Source organism: Balaenoptera physalus, assembly GCF_965194825.1.
Source record: "Balaenoptera physalus genome assembly, chromosome: 10".
Taxonomy (NCBI): Eukaryota; Metazoa; Chordata; class Mammalia; order Artiodactyla; family Balaenopteridae; genus Balaenoptera; species Balaenoptera physalus.
This window is the reverse complement of record NC_138889.1, coordinates 100148526-100169204: the sequence shown is the minus strand read 5'-3', so window position 1 is coordinate 100169204 and position 20679 is coordinate 100148526. Positions and strand designations below refer to the sequence as shown.

The 20679-nt window shown below is 39.8% G+C and overlaps 1 protein-coding gene and 1 long non-coding RNA gene across 3 annotated transcripts in view; both read right to left on the bottom strand.

Moving 5' to 3' along the window:
* The window catches only part of CSTPP1 (centriolar satellite-associated tubulin polyglutamylase complex regulator 1), a 211196-nt gene that overhangs the window by 81293 nt on the left and 109224 nt on the right, over nt 1–20679 (bottom strand). The gene's annotated exons all lie outside the window — the stretch shown is intronic.
* LOC309668278 lies at nt 6141–9546 on the bottom strand. Its single transcript, XR_014268182.1, has 2 exons — nt 7348–9546; nt 6141–7286 (listed from the first exon to the last, which is right to left on the bottom strand). It is a non-coding gene; the product is annotated as an uncharacterized lncRNA (long non-coding RNA).

Here is a 20679-nt window from a genome sequence, read left to right as displayed (position 1 = left end):
ATATCAATTAAATCTATCTGGTCTATTGTGTCATTTAAAGCTTCTGTTTCCTTATTTATTTTCATTTTGGATGATCTGTCCATTGGTGTAAGTGAGGTGTTAAAGTTACCCACTATTATTGTGTTACTGTCGATTTCCTCTTTTACAGCTGTTAGCAGTTGCCTCATGTATTGAGGTGCTCCTATGTTGGGTGAATATATATTTATAATTGTTATATCTTCTTCTTGGATTGATCACTTGATCATTACATAGTATCCTTCCTTGTCTCTTGTAACATTCTTTATTTTAAAGTCTATTTTATCTGATATGAGTATTGCTACTCCAGCCTTCTTTTGATTTCCATTTGCATGGAATATTTTTTTCCATTCCCTCACTTTCAGTCTGTATGTGTCCCTAGGTCTGAAGTGGGTCTCTTGTAGACAGCATATATATGGGTCTTGTTTTTGTATCCATTCAGCAGCCTGTGTCTTTTGGTTGGAGCATTTAATCCATTCACGTTTAAGGTAATTATTGATATGTGTGTTCCTATGACCATTTTCTGAATTGTTTTGTGTTTTTTTTTGTAGGTCCTTTTCTTCTCCTGTGTTTCCCACTTACAGAAGTTCCTTTAGCATTTGTTGTAGAGCTGGTTTGGTGGTGCTGAATTCTCTTAGCTTTTGCTTGTCTGTAAAACTTTTGATTTGTCCATCGAATCTGAATGAGATCCTTGCCAGGTAGAGTAATCTTGGTTGTAGGTTCTTCCCTTTCAGTACTTTAAGTATATCATGCCACTCCCTTCTGGCTTGTAGAGTTTCTGCTGAGAAATCAGCTGTTAACCTTACGGGAGTTCCCTTGTATGTTATTTGTTGTTTTTCCCTTGCTGCTTTCAATAATTTTTCTTTGTCTTTAATTTTTGCCAATTTGATTACTATGTGTCTTGCTGTGTTTCTCCTTGGGTTTATCCTGTATGGGACTCTCTGCACTTCCTGGACTTGGGTGGCTATTTCCTTTCCCATGTTAGGGATGTTTTTGACTATAATCTCTTCAAATATTTTCTCGGGTCCTTTCTCTCTCTCTTCTCCTTCTGGGACCCCTATAACGCGAACGTTATTGTGTTTAATGTTGTCCCAGAGGTCTCTTAGGCTGTCTTCATTTCTTTTCATTCTTTTTTCTTTATTCTGTTCCACAGCAGTGAATTCCACCATTCTGTCTTCCAGGTCACTTATCCATTCTTCTACCTTAGTTATTCTGCTATTGATTCCTTCTAGTGTAGTTTTCATTTCAGTTATTGTAGTGTTCATGTCTGTTTGTTTGTTCTTTAATTCTTCTAGGTCTTTGTTAAACATTTCTTGCATCTTCTCGATCTTTGCCTCCATTCTTTTTCCGAGGTCCTGGATCGTCTTCACTATCATTATTCTGAATTCTTTTTCTGGAAGGTTGCCTATCTCCACTTCATTTAGTTGTTTTTCTGGGGTTTTATCTTGTTCCTTCATCTGGTACATAGCCCTCTGCCTTTTCATCTTGTCTATCTTTCTGTGAATGTGTTTTTTGTTCCATAGGCTGCAGGATTGTCATTCTTCTTTCTTCTGCTGTCTGCCCTCTGGTGCATGAGTCTATCTAAGAGGCTTGTGCAAGTTTCCTGATGGGAGGAACTGGTAGTGGGTAGAGCTGGCTGTTGTTCTGGTGGGCAGAGCTCAGTAAAACTTTAATCTGCTTGTCTGCTGATAGGTGGGGCTGGGTTCCCTCCCTGTTGGTTGTTTGGCCTGAGGCAACCCAGCATTGGAGCCTACCTGGGCTCTTTGGTGTGGCTAATGGCAGACTCTGGGAGGGCTCACGCCAAGGAGTACTTCCCAAAACTTCTGCTGCCAGTGTCCTTGTCCCCACGGTGAGCCACAGCCACCCCCAGCCTCTGCAGGAGACCCTACAACACTAGCAGGTACGTCTGGTTCAGTCTCTAGTGGGGTCACTGCTCCTTCCCCTGGGTCCCGATGTGCACACTACTTTGTGTGTGCCCTCCAAGAGTGGAGTCTCTGTTTCTCCCAGTCCTGTCAGAGTCCTGTAATCAAATCCCGCTACCCTTCAAAGTCTGCTTCTCTAGGAATTCCTCCTTCCATTGCCGGACCCCCAGGTTTGGAAGCCTGACGTGGGGCTCAGAACCTTCACTCCAGTGGGTAGACTTCTGTGGTATAAGTGTTCTCCAGTTTGTGAGTCACTCACCCAGCAGTTATGGGATTTGATTTTATTGTGATTGTGCCCCTCCTACCATCTCACTGTGGCTTCTCCTTTGTCTTTGGATGTGGGGTATCTTTTTTGGTGAGTTCCAGTGTCTTCCTGTCGATGACTGTTCAGCAGTTAGTTGTGATTCTGGTGTTCTCGCAAGAGGGAGTGAGAGCACGTCCTTCTACTCTGCCGTCTTGGTTCAGGGCCTCCCTATTATTTCTTTTCTTTCTCAGAATATTCCTGCTTATTCTAGTCTATTTAGTTTTTCTGCATAAGCTTTAGAATCAGCATGTCTCACAAAACATAAGCAAGCAGGGCTTCCCTGGTGGTGCAGTGGTTGAGAATCTGCCTGCCAATGCAGGGGACACGGGTTCGAGCCCTGGCCTGGGAAGATCCCACATGCCGCGGAACAACTAGGCCCATGAGCCACAACTACTGAGCCTGCCCGTCTGGAGCCTGTGCCCTGCAACAAGAGAGGCCGCGATAGTGAGAGGCCCGTGCACCGCGATGAAGAGTGGCCCCCGCTTGCCGCAACTAGAGAAAGCCCTCGCACAGAAATGAAGACCCAACACAGCCAAAAATAAAAATAAATAAAGAAATAAAATTTAAAAAAAAAACATAAGCAAGCAAACAAAATTAAATCCTCTTGGTATTTTTTCTGAGAGCGTGGTAATTATAAATTAAATTAGGGAGCACTGACAGCTTTATGATTTTTAAGTCTTCCTTTCTAAGAACAGACTATGCTTTTCCATATGTCCAAGCCTTCTTTTGAGTTCTTCAGTAGTGTTTTAAGGCTTTCTGCATACAGTTCTTACATATTCTTGTTAGGTTTATTCCTAGGTATTTTATCTTCTTTTGCTATAAAAAGGGACTTTTCTTTTTGTTTGAATAAATAAAGGCTATTATTTTTTTTAAGATTTTTTTTTGATGTGGACCATTTAAAAAATATATAAATTTATTTATTTATTTATTTATTTATTTATTTATTTATTTATTTATTTATTTTTTGGCTGTGTTGGGTCTTTGTTGTGGCATGCGGGATCTTTAGTTGTGGTTTAGTTGCTGGCTTGTGGGACCTAGTTCCCTGACCAGGGATCGAACCCAGGCCCCCTGCATCGGGGGCATGGAGTCTTAGCCACTGGACCACCAGGGAAGTTCCAGCAAATGTTTCTTTAATGATTAGAAAATCATAAGCAGGAAAAAAAAAGAACTAATCAAGTATACTGCTTTTTGGCTGAATGTGACTTGGAACTTATATCCTGACGTTTGAAATCCCTGTCGCCATGCTGTCCTGACTCAGGCCAGTTTTATGATCTACATCAAGAATGCTTTATCTATTTCTTCCATCTGGCTAGGTAGCCTACAGTGTAATCCCACAATGATGTCACTTCTCTTCTGCTCTTCTTTTATCTGAATCCAGATGTTCTCGAACATGCTCCCACCCTCAGATTTGTGTCTAGATATCCGTGCAGCTATAGATCTTTTTGATACCAAACTGCTTTGCTTCTCTTAAGTCTCTTAAGTATATTTCTGTTTTTTTGCCCATGATTCTCCCCACAAGACTTCTGAATGACCCATAGAAGGAAGTATCCCACAAGCAAACATGCTCTTTGGTATTCCTAAGCATTAACTCTCCTTGAGCAAGCATTTTTCCAAAGTTTTTGAACCCTGGGATGTCTCCTAAGACACTCCAAGGAAACCCTTCTCTAGCCAAGATGATGACTTACACAACTTTTGGAGTCATAGCGCTCTTGGAGGAAGTCCAGAAACCATACTGATTGGCTTTATTACAAATTCATACAATCTAACCTCAACTGGATGCTCTTGGCTACCGGGTAATCCTTTCAGTCATCTCCTCTTAACTTTGTATTGCATTCCTTACAGCAGCTGCCCCAGACATTTTCCATTCTCAAATTTCCAAACTAACCCTTTGCCCCAACCCCCCAACTCTAAGCAGATAACTTATTTTATTAAGAAGATCGAAGCCATCTGATTTTTTAATCCTTCAATTTCCTTCCTCTATACCTTAGTATTTCTCAGTGTCTTCACTTATCCTCACCTTTTCCATCCCTCTCTTAAAGAAAGAAATCTTTCCCTTCTCTTACTAAGATTAATCTCTCCATCTGTGCTCTTGAGTCCATGTTCTCTCAGTTTCTCTGGGATCTTGCTCTGTCAGTTATCCCCCTTACACTTGCATCTTTCATCTTACCTTCTCCATTAACTTCTTGCTATCTACTCACATATGTTTAAGTGGTCCCTTAATCTAAAAAAACTTTCATAGTCTACTTACCAAAGCCAAATTTCTCAGAAGAGTGTGCTATATTCACTATCTCCTCTTTCTTACCACTCATTCATTCACTCAGTAGCCCCTTCAGTGTTGCTTCCATCACATCAAAACTGTTCTCTTGAAAGTTACAATCTCCAATCACCATAGATTCAAAGGACATTTTCTTAGTTCTCCACCTGTGACAACTGATACTGTTGCCCATCCTGTCCTCGAAACTCTCCTCCTTTGGCTTATGTAATGGCATATTATTCTATTTCTCTTCCTACATTCTGTTTCTTCCCTGACTCTTTTTCCTTCTCTCACTCTTTAAATATAAGCATTCCCCAAAGTTCTGCCCTTATCTCTCTCTCTCACTAAACTTTCATTCCTCGGTGATCTCATCCATTTGCATGATTTAAATTCTGACTATATCTCCACTTCCAATCTCTTTATCAGACTTGAATCCCTGCTGGACAAGTTCATTTGAAAGGTTCACTGGTTTTTCAAACTCAGTTGGTTCCAAACCAAACTATGGTAGCAACTTTTTTAACCAACTCCACTTGTCTTCTGTTTTTCATTTTTTAATAATATGCTTATGCTGCTATTTCTTGATTTAAAAATTTTACATTATCTTTGGACTCAGTTGAAAATGACAGATTATCTTTTTCACCACCTACACACATTTCCCATCCCTCCATCTTTCTAATATACATATAGTACAATTTTAGCTTAAAATATTCAGTATTTATATTTTTATACCACATAAATATTATTCACAGCCAAGTCACAAGGTATATTATTATTACATTTTCTTTCTTATACAACATTTTGTTTCTCTTGGAATTACCTCTTTCTTGGTTTGCTTGGAGTTTCTAAGTATTAATCACTATTTCTTCAACTGAAGTATTAATCTCTAATTCTCCAACTGAATGTAATCTAACACAACACTTTTATCAGTTCTATTTTAAAAATTTTCTTGCAGACATTCCTCCGGATGTTTCTGCTGCTGCAATCTGAACTGCTTGCTATCTAACTCTCCTGCATAAATGACTGTCCTGGGACTATCCTTCACTATCATCCTAAGAATTCCTTTTACTTCTCTCCTGTGTTGGATCCCTTTTTCTAGATCCCATAATTTCATCTTTTTAGATCTATTCCCATTTTTGGGTGAAACACATCCTCCAGTAGTTTCATGAGAAAAGCTGCATGGGAATTAAAATTTATAAGCTCTTGCCTATCTAAAAATCTATATTCTATTCTCATCGTTGATTATTAATTTGGTTTGGTACAGAATTCTAGGTTGGAAATAATTTTACTTTTGTATTCTGAAAGCATTGCTCTATTGCTCTACTGATTTTTAGCTTCCAGCATTGCTGTTGAGAAGCCCAGTGGCATTCTAATTCCTTTCTCTCTTTCTGGAAGTCCAATTTTTTAGACGTTATACTTCTGGACTAGGCCTCTAATTTTTTTGTATTTTTCTCTTATTTTCTATTTCTTTGCCTCTTCTGGGCAATTTCCTCAACTTTACCTTTAGCCCTTCTATTGAATTTTTAATTTATGCTATTATATTTTTAAATTCCAAGAACTCTTTCTTGTTCTTTAAAAAAATACACACACACACACACACACACACACACACACACACACACACACACGGCCATATATGGCAGGCTAGTCTTTTTTTTTTCTTTTTAATTTTTGGTTGCATTGGGTCTTCATTGCTGTGCGTGGGCTTTCTCTAGTTGTGGCAAGCAGGGGCTACTCTTCGTTGCAGTGTGCGGGCTTCTCATTGGGGTGGCTTGTCTTGTTACAGAGCACAGGCTCTAGGCGTATGGGCTTCAGTAGTTGTGGCACGTGGGCTCAGTAATTGTGGCTCGCGGGCTTTAGAGGGCAGCCTCAGTAGTTGTGGCGTACGGGTTTAGTTGCTCGAACCCATGTCCCCTGCATTGGCAGGAGGATTCTTAACCACTGTGCCACCAGGGAAGCCTGGCAGGCTAGTCTTATTTAATGGATCCAATATCTTCTCTGTTTTCCCTGAGGCTATTAATGACAGCTTTCTTAAAGTTTTCTTCTGCTCCTTGTATTGTTACTGCTTCTTCCGAGTTCCCCCCTCCTCTACCTTGTTTATTTGGTCTTCGTTTCTGGCTATCATGTTAGAGACTTCTCCAAATGCCTGGTGATCCTTGAATATGTCCATTCATATTTAGAGTGAGATATAAAAAAGCTGGTTTTCGGGCTTCCCTGGTGGCGCAGTGGTTGAGAATCCGCCTGCCAATGCAGGGGACACGGGTTCGAGCCCTGGTCTGGGAAGATCCCACATGCCGTGGAGCGACTGGGCCCATGAGCCACAACTACTGAGCCTGCGCGTCTGGAGCCTGTGCTCCGCAACAAGAGAGGCCGCGATAGTGAGAGGCCCGTGCACCGTGATGAAGAGTGGCCCCCACTTGCCACAACTAGAGAAAGCCCTCGCACAGAAGCGAAGACCCAACACAGCCATAAATAAATAAATAAAAAAATAAAAAAAAAAAAAGCTGGTTTTCTAAATGGATGGAGCTTGCTGACATTGAGCTCCACTGCAGAATGGAGACCTGGTCATTTTACTGTGGAACTCCTAAATGTCAGATCTGTAGGGACTTTTCCTGGGGCTATTTCAGTTTCTCCAGGAAATATTCTAGACTTGTGCTTGGGGAGTATCCATTTGGCAGCCAGCATTCTGAGAGCTAAGCAAGGGAAGGGGGGGGGAATGAGGTATCAACATACAGCATGTAGACGTTGGCTTATTTCCTTGTCTTCATGAGGCCATCTCACCTCTGCTCTGAACCTGGTATTCTTTTTTGTGTTTTGTTTTGTTTTTTATTTTTATTTTTATTTTTTTTTTGAACCTGGTATTCTTGAGTTGAGACTTCCTTCAGTTTAGTTGCTCCAACCTTCTACTGGATGGAGAAGGGAGTGACCTTGATGCTTAATGTGGGGAAGAGGATCTGGGGATCTAACCATTCCTTATAAGGACTTGCAGCAAATCCTGTTTTCAGCTCTCCTCACACTCCCAATTTCAGAGTACCCGACAGTTCCAATTCTTGAACCCTTCTAGACCTCTGTGGCATAAAGAGATACCTTTCTCTTTTGTAAGTTAGTCATCAGCTTTCTTTGCTAAATCACTTCCTACTTATCCATCTGCAGTCCACCTTGTAAAATTTAGTTGATACCTACTACTTACTGTCATCTCTTGTTCTCTTTTGGCTTTATACCTTTTTTCCCCCTTTATTATAAATTTAGTGTGTTTTATAGAGAGCGTGCAAATAAATATGTGTATTTGACCTTACACTGTCTACCAGTGGTCTATAACTGTTTATTTACATGTCAATTTTCTCTCCAACTAGACTATGAGTTCCTTAAGAATAGAACTATTTCCTCCTTATCCTTTTAGTTCCAGCACCTAGAATAATACCTGGCACAGAGGACACACTCAACAAATACTGCTGAATGAATGAATAGATGAATGAATGAGTTCTCTGCTTACTTTTCATCACCTAGCAGCACAGTGCTTTGAACACTGAAAGTACTTTAAAATACATGAATTCGAAAAGGAAAGCTTTATAGTTGACATTTTGTATTTAAAATTTCAAACATATGGTTCTCTGAAAGACTTGTTTGCATGGTAAGTATAGTTTACTTGGCCACAGTATTTAGAGTGTATAGCACACATTTCATGTAGTCATGTTAACCAAGTAACTAGTAAAAGCAAATCCTGACTCCATTGTTTGAAAAGCCTCAATCTTAATGTCTTTTTTAAAAATAAACTTTCGTTTATTTTTAAATAAACTTTCGGCCTCCATCCTTCATACCCTACTTTTTGACTTTTAATACAAGAAAGTGTAGGAATATATTAATCACAAATTAAAAGCCTATAGAAAAAGCCACTGACTGAATTGAGACATGGATAGAAATGACAGGATTATAGAGCACATGGACTGAAGTCTTCCATTCTCAATACACTAAAATAATGAAATGTTCACGGCAGTCATAGTTTTTACGTCACTTTAGAGTCAGTATTCAGAATAATTATATTTATTTTTCTAAGATCTGATTTTTAAAATCCTCAAGTATACCAAAATACAATTTGCAATGTATCAAAATAAAGATATGGAATAAACTTGGCAATAAAGCAAACTTCTCTATCACAAATCATATTTGCTTATTACTCTATATAAGTTGGTTTCCTCACTGTCTTTTCAAACACCATTATTATTGCTTCAGTGCTCAAGCTGCCTAAAATGTCCTCCTTCCCTCCTCCTAGTCAAATTCTGTCCATCTTTCAAGGTCCAACTTGAGCTTCCTCTTTCCAATGAAAACTTCCACATGACCTCTCCTCTTCCTGGTAGCCTCCAGCACTTCTTTGAACCACGTATCCTGACACCTGATTACACTCTACACTCTACCACACTTTAGATACCTTCCCAACTAGAATGTAAACATACTGGTGGCCAGGTCGCAGCCTTCTTTTCTAATCCTTGTAACTCCTAGTACCATTTTGGGCCCATAGAAGACGGTCAAACAAAATTTTCTTTTTTCAAAATAAAAATAGCTTTATTTTTATTGTGATTATAAAAATATTACACAGTCGTTATAAAAAACTCAAACCATATAAAAAAGTGCAAAAAAAAAGTAAAATCCTAGCACTGAAAGAAAACCACTAATAACATTTTGGTAAACCTCTTTCCAAACATTTTTGTATGCACATAAATACATACAGACATAAAAATTTATAATTTTACATAAATGGTATTATACCATCCTGCCGTTCTACCACTTGAGACAATAAATGCAGATTTTCAGTGTCTTCCTAAAATTGTATTACTTCCTTGTTCATCATTGCTTCCTGAAGTTAACTTTATTTTAAAAGTAGAAATGCGGGACTTCCCTGGTGGTCCAAAGGCTAAGACTCCGCACTCCCAATGCAGGGGCCCAGGTTCAATCCCTGGTCAGGGAACTAGATCCCACATGCTGCAGCTAAAGATCCCGCATGCCTCAACTAAGACCAGGCACAGCCAAATAAATAAATATTTTTAAAAATAATAAATACCAGAGCCTACCATCAAGCCTCTTAGATAGCCTCAACCATCAGAGGGCAGAGAGCAGAAGCAAGAAAAACTACAATCCTGCAGCCTGTGGACCAAAAACCACATTTACAGAAAGACAGACAAGATGAAAAGGCAGAGGGCTATGTACCAGATGAAGGAACAAGAAAAAACCCCAGAAAAACAACTAAATGAAGTGGAGATAGGCAACCTTCCAGAGAAAGAATTCAGAATAATGATAGTGAAGATGATCCAGGACCTCGGAATAAGAATGGAGGCAAAGATTGAGAAGATGCAAGAAATGATTAACAAAGACCTAGAAGAATTAAAGAACAAACAAACAGAGATGACCAATACAATAACTGAAATGAAAACTACACTAGAAGGAATCAATAGCAGAATAACTGAGGCAGAAGAACGGATAAGTGACCTGGAAGACAGAATGGTGGAATTCACTGCTGCGGGGAACAGACTAAAGAAAAAAGAATGAAAAGAAATGAAGACAGCCTAAGAGACCTCTGGGACAACATTAAACGCAACAACATTCGCATTATAGGGGTCCCAGAAGGAGAAGAGAGAGAGAAAGGACCAGAGAAAATATTTGAAGAGATTATAGTCGAAAACTTCCCTAACATGGGAAAGGAAATAGCCACCCAAGTCCAGGAAGCGCAGAGAGTCCCATACAGAATAAACCCAAGGAGAAACACGCCGAGACACATAGTAATCAAAGTGGCAAAAATTAAAGACAAAGAAAAATTATTGAAAGCAGCAAGGGAAAAACGACAAATAACATACAAGGGAACTCCCATAAGGTTAACAGCTGATTTCTCAGCAGAAACTCTGCAAGCCAGAAGGGAGTGGCATGATATACTTAAAGTGATGAAAGGGAAGAACCTACAACCAAGATTACTCTACCCGGCAAGGATCTCATTTAGATTTGATGGAGAAATCAAAAGCTTTACAGACAAGCAAAAGCTAAGAGAATTCAGCACCACCAAACCAGGTCTACAACAAATGCTAAAGGAACTTCTCTAAGTGGGAAACACAAGAGAAGAAAAGGACCTACAAAAACAAACCCAAAACAATTAAGAAAATGGTCATAGGAACATACATATCGATAATTACCTTAAACGTGAATGGATTAAACGCCCCAACCAAAAGACACAGACTGGCTGAATGGATACAAAAACAGGACCCATATATATGCTGTCTACAAGAGACCCACTTTAGACCTAGGGACACATACAGACTGAAAGTTAGGGGATGGAAAAAGATATTCCATGCAAATGGAAATCAAAAGAAAGCTGGAGTAGCTATACTCATATCAGATAAAATAGACTTTAAAATAAAGAATGTTACAAGAGACAAGGAAGGACACTACATAATGATCCAGGGATCAATCCAAGAAGAAGATATAACAATTATAAATATATATGCACCCAACATTGGAGCACCTCAATACATAAGGCAACTGCTAACAGCTATAAAAGAGGAAATCGACAGTAACACAATAATAGTGGGGGACTTTAACACTTCACTTACACCAATGGACAGATCATCCAAAATGAAAATAAATAAGGAAACAGAAGCTTTAAATGACACAATAGACCAGATAGATTTAATTGATATATATAGGACATTCCATCCAAAAACAGCAGATTACACGTTCTTCTCAAGTGCGCATGGAACATTCTCCAGGATAGATCACATCTTGGGTCACAAATCAAGCCTCAGTAAATTTAAGAAAATTGAAATCATACCAAGCATCTTTTCTGACCACAACGCTATGAGATTAGAAATGAATTACAGGGAAAACAACGTAAAAAAGACAAACACATGGAGGCTAAACAATACGTTACTAAATAACCAAGAGATCACTGAAGAAATCAAAGAGGAAATAAAAAAATACCTAGAGACAAATGACAATGAAAACACGACGACCCAAAACCTATGGGATGCAGCAAAAGCGGTTCTAAGAGGGAAGTTTATAGCTATACAAGCCTACCTAAAGAAACAAGAAAAATCTCAAGTAAACAATTTAACCTTACACCTAAAGAAACTAGAGAAAGAAGAACAAACAAAACCCAAAGTTAGCAGAAGGAAAGAAATCATAAAGATCAGAGCAGAAATAAATGAGATAGAAACAAAGAAAACAATAGCAAAGATCAATAAAACTAAAAGTTGGTTCTTTGAGAAGATAAACAAAATTGATAAGCCATTAGCCAGACTCATCAAGAAAAAGAGGGAGAGGACTCAAATCAATAAAATCAGAAATGAAAAAGGAGAAGTTACAACAGACACTGCAGAAATACAAAACATCCTAAGAGACTACTATAAGCAACTTTATGCCAATAAAATGGACAACCTGGAAGAAATGGACAAATTCTTAGAAAGGTATAACCTTCCAAGACTGAATCAGGAAGAAACAGAAAATATGAACAGACCAATCACAAGTAATGAAATTGAAACTGTGATTAAAAATCTTCCAACAAACAAAAGTCCAGGACCAGATGGCTTCACAGGTGAATTCTATCAAACATTTAGAGAAGAGCTAACACCCATCCTTCTCAAACTCTTCCAAAAAATTGCAGAGGAAGGAACACTCCCAAACTCATTCTATGAGGCCACCATCACCCTGATACCAAAACCAGACAAAGACACTACAAAAAAAGAAAATTACAGACCAATATCACTGATGAATATAGATGCAAAAATCCTCAACAAAATACTAGCAAACAGAATCCAACAACACATTAAAAGGATCATACACCACGATCAAGTGGGATTTATCCCAGGGATGCAAGGATTCTTCAATATACGCAAATCAATCAATGTGATACACCATATTAACAAACTGAAGAATAAAAACCATATGATCATCTCAATAGATGCAGAAAAAGCTTTTGACAAAATTCAACACCCATTTATGATAAAAACTCTCCAGAAAGTGGGCATAGAGGGAACCTACCTCAACATAATAAAGGCCATATATGACAAACCCACAGCAAACATCATTCTCAATGGTGAAAAACTGAAAGCATTTCCTCTAAGATCAGGAACGAGACAAGGATGTCCACTCTCACCACTATTATTCAACATAGTTCTGGAAGTCCTAGCCACAGCAATCAGAGAAGAAAAAGAAATAAAAGGAATACAAATTGGAAAAGAGGAAGTAAAACTGTCACTGTTTGCGGATGACATGATACTATACATAGAGAATCCTAAAACTGCCACCAGAAAACTGCTAGAGCTAATTAATGAATATGGTAAAGTTGCAGGATACAAAATTAATGCACAGAAATCTCTTGCATTCCTATACACTAATGATGAAAAATCTGAAAGAGAAATTATGGAAACACTCCCATTTACCATTGCAACAAAAAGATTAAAATACCTAGGAATAAACCTACCTAGGGAGACAAAAGACCTGTATGCAGAAAACTATAAGACACTGATGAAAGAAATTAAAGATGATACCAACAGATGGAGAGATATACCATGTTCTTGGATTGGAAGAATCAACATTGTGAAAATGAGTATACTACCCAAAGCAATCTACAGATTCAATGCAATCCCTATCAAATTACCAATGGCATTTTTTACGGAGCTAGAACAAATCATCTTAAAATTTGTATGGAGACACAAAAGACCCCGAATAGGCAAAGCAGTCTTGAGGCAAAAAAATGGAGCTGGAGGAATCAGACTCCCTGACTTCAGACTATACTACAAAGCTACAGTAATCAAGACAATATGGTACTGGCACAAAAACAGAAACATAGATCAATGGAACAAGATAGAAAGCCCAGAGATTAACCCACGCACCTATGGTCAACTAATCTATGACAAAGGAGGCAAAGATATACAATGGAGAAAAGACAGTCTCTTCAATAAGTGGTGCTGGGAAAACTGGACAGCTACATGTAAAAGAATGAAATTAGAATACTCCCTAACACCATACACAAAAATAAACTCAAAATGGATTAGAGACCTAAATATAAGACTGGACACTATAAAACTCTTAGAGGAAAACATAGGAAGAACACTCTTTGACATAAATCACAGCAAGATCTTTTTTGATCCACCTCCTAGAGTAATGGAAATAAAAACAAAAATAAACAAGTGGGACCTAATGAAACTTCAAAGCTTTTGCACAGCAAAGGAAACCATAAACAAGACGAAAAGACAACCCTCAGAATGGGAGAAAATATTTGCAAATGAATCAACAGACAAAGGATTAATCTCCAAAATATATAAACAGCTCATTCAGCTCAATATCAAAGAAACAAACACCCCAATCCAAAAATGGGCAGAAGACCTAAATAGACATTTCTCCAGAGAAGACATACAGACGGCCACGAAGCACATGAAAAGCTGCTCAACATCACTAATTATTAGAGAAATGCAAATCAAAACTACAATGAGGTATCACCTCACTCCTGTTAGAATGGGCATCATCAGAAAATCTACAAACAACAAATGCTGGAGAGGGTGTGGAGAAAAGGGAACCCTCTTGCACTGTTGGTGGGAATGTAAATTGATACAGCCACTATGGAGAACAATATGGAGGTTCCTTAAAAAACTAAAAATAGAATTACCATATGACCCAGCAATCCCACTACTGGGCATATACCCAGAGAAAACCATAATTCAAAAAGACACATGCACCCGAATGTTCATTGCAGCACTATTTACAATAGCCAGGTCATGGAAGCAACCTAAATGCCCATCAACAGACGAATGGATAAAGAAGATGTGGTACATATATACAATGGAATATTACTCAGCCATAAAAAGGAACGAAATTGAGTCATTTGTTGAGACGTGGATGGATCTAGAGACTGTCATACAGAGTGAAGTAAGTCAGAAAGAGAAAAACAAATATCATATATTAATGCATGTATGTGGAACCTAGAAAAATGGTACAGATGAGCCAGTTTGCAGGGCAGAAGTTGAGACACAGATGTAGAGAATGGACATATGGACACCAAGGGGGGATAACTGCGGTGAGGTGGGGATGGTGGTGTGCTGAATTGGGCGATTGGGATTGACATGTATACACTGATATGTATAAAATTGATGCCTAATAAGAACCTGCAGTATAAAAAAACAAACAAACAAACAAAAAATAATAATAATAATAATAAATAAAAGAAATGTGCTTCCAAGGAATTATTGGCCAATTTGCATGACAAATAAGGTTTCGAACACTGGAATTATATATTTTTCAGACTACTAATTCTTTTGTCATCAGACCCATTTTGATTATAACATGGTTAAATTCATTTATTTGCTCATGTTTTAAAAGATATTAGTTACCTGGTAAACATTTTCGTGGACTACCCATTAATCTTCATATATTTTGTTACATACCTTTAATAAGGTTTCAATTAGCTAAATATATTCTTATATTCCTCCTGCAAGTGACATAGGTGGTGATAAATACTCTCTGGTATCAGTTTTATCTCACTTGTACAGCCTCTTAGCACTAAAATACCTTTAAATGACAGTGGTGATGGCAGAGCCTACTTTGTATAATTTGTTCATGTACAATCTATCAATACTGGGTTTTTGAGAAATGATAATCTAAAGCTCTAAAGGTCCTTCTTGGTCCTATGTATCTAGAAAAACAGCATCTCCATGCCAGATGAGAACTTCTCGAACTGTTTTTAAAATCAGGGCAAGGGGAAAAGAACAGGGCAGGGAATCCTTGGCGGCAACAGCCGGATTCAAAGAATTCAGTGTGCTGGGAACAACAGCCAACTGGGTGCGACTGCCTGCACCCTTGCACCAAAGCCAGAGAACAAAGATGAAGGGTGAGGAAATTAAGGAGATTCTTAAAGTGACTTCCCAGGAGGAATCTCAGACCAGCCACACCCAGTCCCTTCATCTTAGTAAATAACTCAGCAAAGCTGCAAATGGGTTTAGCTGAGTCCCTGCAGGAACCTCTCCCACAGAGTGGGGGATTTCTTCTTCATTGCTCCTACTTGCAACTTCCCAGACCCAAGCTTGCCTGCGGGGGAAGTGTGTGCTCTCCCCAAGTCATGGCATGTTTACCTGAAGATGAACAAACAAACAGCAAATAGCTCTTGGAGAGTTTTCCCTATTTCCTGGCAGCAGAAGGAGAGCAGCTGTTGTATGGTTAAACTGGGGATTTGGGCTTTTTAATATAGTTTTTAAAGTTTTTAGTAGAAACCCTACTTTCTGTCTATCTCTGATGGTTAAACTGAAATTTGACTGCTCCTTCCAAGATAGGCCAAACTTACTGGCAGTGGAATATGAATAAGCCTGGCCCATCCAATCATCCAGCAGACATTCATTAATTTATTCTTCCAGCATTTACTGAGCGCCCACAACAAGCAAAGGTACTGAATGGGGCTTCAGAGATAAACTATGCTATCTCCCCCCTCAAGGGAACTAACAATGATACCTATCACAAGACACAAACAACTGGCATTGATGAAGCAGTTATTATGTGCCAAGATTAATAGGTGCTTTAGTCCATTATCTCATTTAGTTTTCACAATGCTGAAGTAGTATACTCTCCATTTTACAGATGAGAAAACTAAGGTCCGGAAAAAGTAACTTAACCATGGTTACACAGCTATACCCAATTTAAAGTCTTCTCTTTAGTGCTTCACATGGAGCTTGATATTACACATTTACAAGCTGAATGGAGAGGTAGGAAAGACCAAATCGATTTATTCTTAACCCCGTGTGATATCTTAGGAAAGAGATTATATGTTTGCCAATAACTAATATAAATATGATAGAATAAGTGCCATAAGATAGATCACTTATGGAGGTAAGGGAGGGCAAGGAGGGGAGGAAGTGGGAATTACGAGGACTTTTAGAACTGGGTTTACTTGAAGATGGGCAGGAATGTGACAGACATGCAAGAAAGTGCTACACAAATAGAAAAGCAAAAACAAAGGTGTGCTAGGGGAAAAGCATAAGGAGTGTTTGGGGGAAAGTGAATGTCTGTGTGTGGTGAGAGTGTAGGCTGTGAGTAGGAAAGTAGTGGTTGGAAGGGCTGAGGTTAGATCATGAGTGGCCTAAATGTAAGGTAATGGAACTCATATTTCTAAGCAGACAATACCAATAAAACCTTTGATGTTCTAAGCAGGGGCGACAAGCCCAGGGCTATGCTTTAGAGAATTATATTTATAGAAGGTCTTGCAGTAGTTCTCAAGCTTCAATGTGCATCACAATCACCTGCAGAGCTTTTAAAATGCATGGGCCCCACAAAAAGTTCTAGAGCAACAGGAACTCTCATAAACTGCAGTTAAATGTGGAAAATGGTACAATCATTTTGGGAACATATGCTAAAGCTGAACGTACGCATTCCCAACAATTCCACTCCTAAGTACATACCTAACAGAAATCTATACACCAAGAGACATATAAAAGTATGTTTATAGTAACATTGTTTGTACTAGCTTGAAACTGAAAACAACCCAAACACCACCTACTGTAGAATGGATAAACTGTGGTTTATACATAAAATGGAATTCTGTACAACAATAAAAAAGAACAAACTGTAGCTAAACCCAACAACAAATCAGAAATATAATGTTAAGCAAAAGAAGCCAGCCCCTGAAGAGTGCATGCTCTATGATTCTAGCTACATAAAGTTCAAGATCAGGCACATCTAGTTTATGGTGATAAAAGTTAGACTAGTGGTGACCCTAGAGGGGATTCATGACTGGAAGGGGACCTGGGAGAGGCATCTGGGGCGCTGGTAATGTTCTCTATCTGGATGGACATTACATGAGTATGTTTATTTTGTAGAAATCCATTAAGCTGTACATTTATTATTTTGCACTTTTCTCTAAATGTTGTACTGCAATAAAACCTTTTTACTTAAAACACTAAAAAAAAAAAAAAGCATAGGTCCCAACCCATAAGATTCTGATTAAATTGATCTGAGATGGGGCATGGGCATCGGTAGTTTTTAAAAGTTCCCTAAATGAACTTGACATGCAACCAGGGTTGAAAACTGCTGATGTAGAGTAAGGACTGGAGCAAAAGAAAAAATTTAAGAAGTTACTCAATACTTCCCACACGAGTGATTTTAAGCATCACCTGAAATGCTTGTTAAAAAATAAATTTCGGGCTTCCCTGGTGGCGCAATGGTTGAGAGTCTGCCTGCCGATGCAGGGGACACGGGTTCGAGCCCTGGTCTGGGAGGATCCCACATGCCGCGGAGCAACTGGGCCTGTGAGCCACAATTACTGAGCCTGCGCGTCTGGAGCCTATGCTCCGCAACAAGAGAGGCCGCGATAGTGAGAGGCCCGTGCACCGCGATGAAGAGTGGCCCCCACTTGCCACAACTAGAGAAAGCCCTCGCACAGAAACAAAGACCCAACACAGCCATAAATAAATAAATTTTTTTAAAAAAGTTCAGCTTTAAAAAAATAAATAAATAAATTTCCGGGGGGTGGAGTCAAGATGGCGTACTAGGAGGACGCGGAATTCGCGGCTTCTCACAACCAGGGCACCTCCCAGGCACCGGTGGGGGACCACGGACACCTAAGGGGACGGGAGGAACCCCCAGAAACCAGGGACATGGGGAGTGGGGGGAGTGAGGGGGGAGAAGAAGTGGAGGCAGGATGGGACTGGCGCCCCTGAGGGGTGGCTGGAGGAGGGGAAGGGAGTCCATGCCCGAAGGGGGAAATTGGGGGACCATTGGGAGGGCAGAGGATCAGAAGGGAGTGTGGCCAGGTTTCCCTGCCCACTTGGGCCCCCAGGAACCTGTTGAGATCCGGGCCTGATCCTCTGCCCACCGAGGCCCCCTCCAGCCGTGGGGTCCTGAGGGAGTGGAAGGGAGGGAAGGGGTAGCAAAACTAAAGGCCGGACCTACGGGACCGGCCTCCCTGAGGGGCGGCTGGGGGAGTGGAGGAGTTCTACACCCAGCAGAACCCACCCATGGTTAGGGGTCTGGCAGTGACGGGGGAGACCCCGGGGGGAGATGGTGGGGGAGGGACACGAAGGAACAGAAGGGAACAGGACCGGGGCTTTCCCTGTCCACTTAGGTACTGAGAAGCCTTTTGGGCTCCCTGGCCTAATCCTCTGCCCTCAGAGCCTCCCTCCTGCCATGCAGAGCCCAAGCCCCACCCCACACCCTCACTCAGGGCCCTACCTCCAGACTCCACAACCCCACACTCCAGAGGCCCTCCTTTCCACATGCTGCCGCTCCCCTTCTGCGCAGGTCCTAAGCAGAGGCTCCGCCCCACGCTTGAACGTCGCCCTGCCTAGGCCCCACTCCACGCTCAAACGTCACCTCCCCACCAGCCTAGGTCCCGCCCCACTGTAAACACCCCGCCCCTGCTTAAGTTCCACTCTGCCCCATAGCCAAGACATTTTTTTTTCTTTTCTTTTTTCCTCTTTTAGATTACGGTTCTGTTTTACCTTGTTGATTCATTGTTGTTTCTTTTATATTTTTATTTCTCCTAATAAATCTTCTATTTTTCTAATTTTATTTTATTCTTTATACTTTGTTAGTGATCTCTCCTTTTGGCTTTTCCCCCCGCCTTTTTTTTTCTTTTTTCTGTTGTTGTTTTATTGTACCTTGTTGCAGTTATTTCAATTATAGTTTTAGTTTTCCTAACATTTTTTATCTTTCTAATTTTATTTTGTTTTTTATTATTTGATATTGTACTGCTCCGTTTTTTCTTTCTTCCTTTTTTTTTTTTTTTAACCGCGCCACAAAGCGTGCGGGATCTTGCTTCCCAGGCCAGAGGTTGGGCCTGAGCTCCTGTGGTGGGAGCTCCGAGTCCAAACTGCTGGACTAACAGAGAACCTCAGACCCCAGGGAATATCAACTGGAGTGAGGCCTCCTGGAGGTCCTCATCTCAGCACCAAGACCCAGCTCTATCCAACTGCCTGCAAACTCCAGTGCTGGACGTCTCAGGCCAAACAACCAGTAAGACAGGAATACAGCACCACCCATCAAAAAAAAAAAAGAAACGACAAAAAAAATTGTTACAGACGAAGGAGCAAGGTAAAAACCTACAAGACCAAATAAATGAAGACAAAATAGGCAACCTACCTGAAAAAGAATTCAGAGTAATGATAGTAAAGATGAATCAAAATCTCAGAAACAAAATGGGGAAAATACAAGAAACATTTAACAAGGATCTAGAAGAACTAAAGAGCATACAAACAGTGATGAACAACACAATTACTGAAATTAAAAATACTCTAGAAGGAATCAATAGCAGAATAACTGAGGCAGAAGAACGGATAAGTGAGCTGGAAGATAAAATGATGGAATTAACTGTCAGGGAGTAGAACAAAGAAAAAAAAATGAAAATAATTGAGGAAAGTCTCAGAGACCTCCGGGACAACATTAAACGCACCAACATTCGAATTACAGGGGTCCCAGAAGAAGAAGAGAAAAACAAAGGGTCTGAGAAAATATTTGAAGAGATTATAGTCGAAAACTTTCCTAACATGGGAAAGGAAATAGTCAATCAAGTCCAGGAAGCACAAAGAGTACGATACAGGATAAACCCAAAGAGAAACACACCGAGACACATGTTAATCAAACTATCAAAAATTAAATACAAAGAAAAAATACTGAAAGCAGCAAGGGAAAAGCAACAAATAACATACAAGGGAATCCACATAAGGTTAACAGCTGATCTCTCAGCAGAAACTCTGCAAGCCAGAAGGGAGTGGCAGGACATATTTAAAGTGATGAAAGGGAAAAACCTACAACCAAGATTACTCTACCAAGCAAGGATCTCATTCAGATTCGATGGAGAAATTAAAACCTTTACAGATAAGCAAAAGTTAAGAGAACTCAGCACCACCAAATCAGCTTTACAACAAATGCTAAAGGAACTTCTCTAGGCAGGAAACACAAGAGAACTAAAAGACCTACAATAACAAACCCAAAACAATTAAGAAAACGGTAATAGGAACATACATATTGATTATTACCTTGAGTGTAAATGGATTAAATGCTTCAACCAAAAGACATAGACTGGCTGAATGGATACAAAAACAAGACCCATACATATGCTGTCTATAAGAGACCCACTTCAGACCTAGGGACACATACAGACTGAAAGTGAGGGGATGGAAAAAGATATTCCATGCAAATGGAAATTAAAAGAAAGCTGGAGTAGCAAT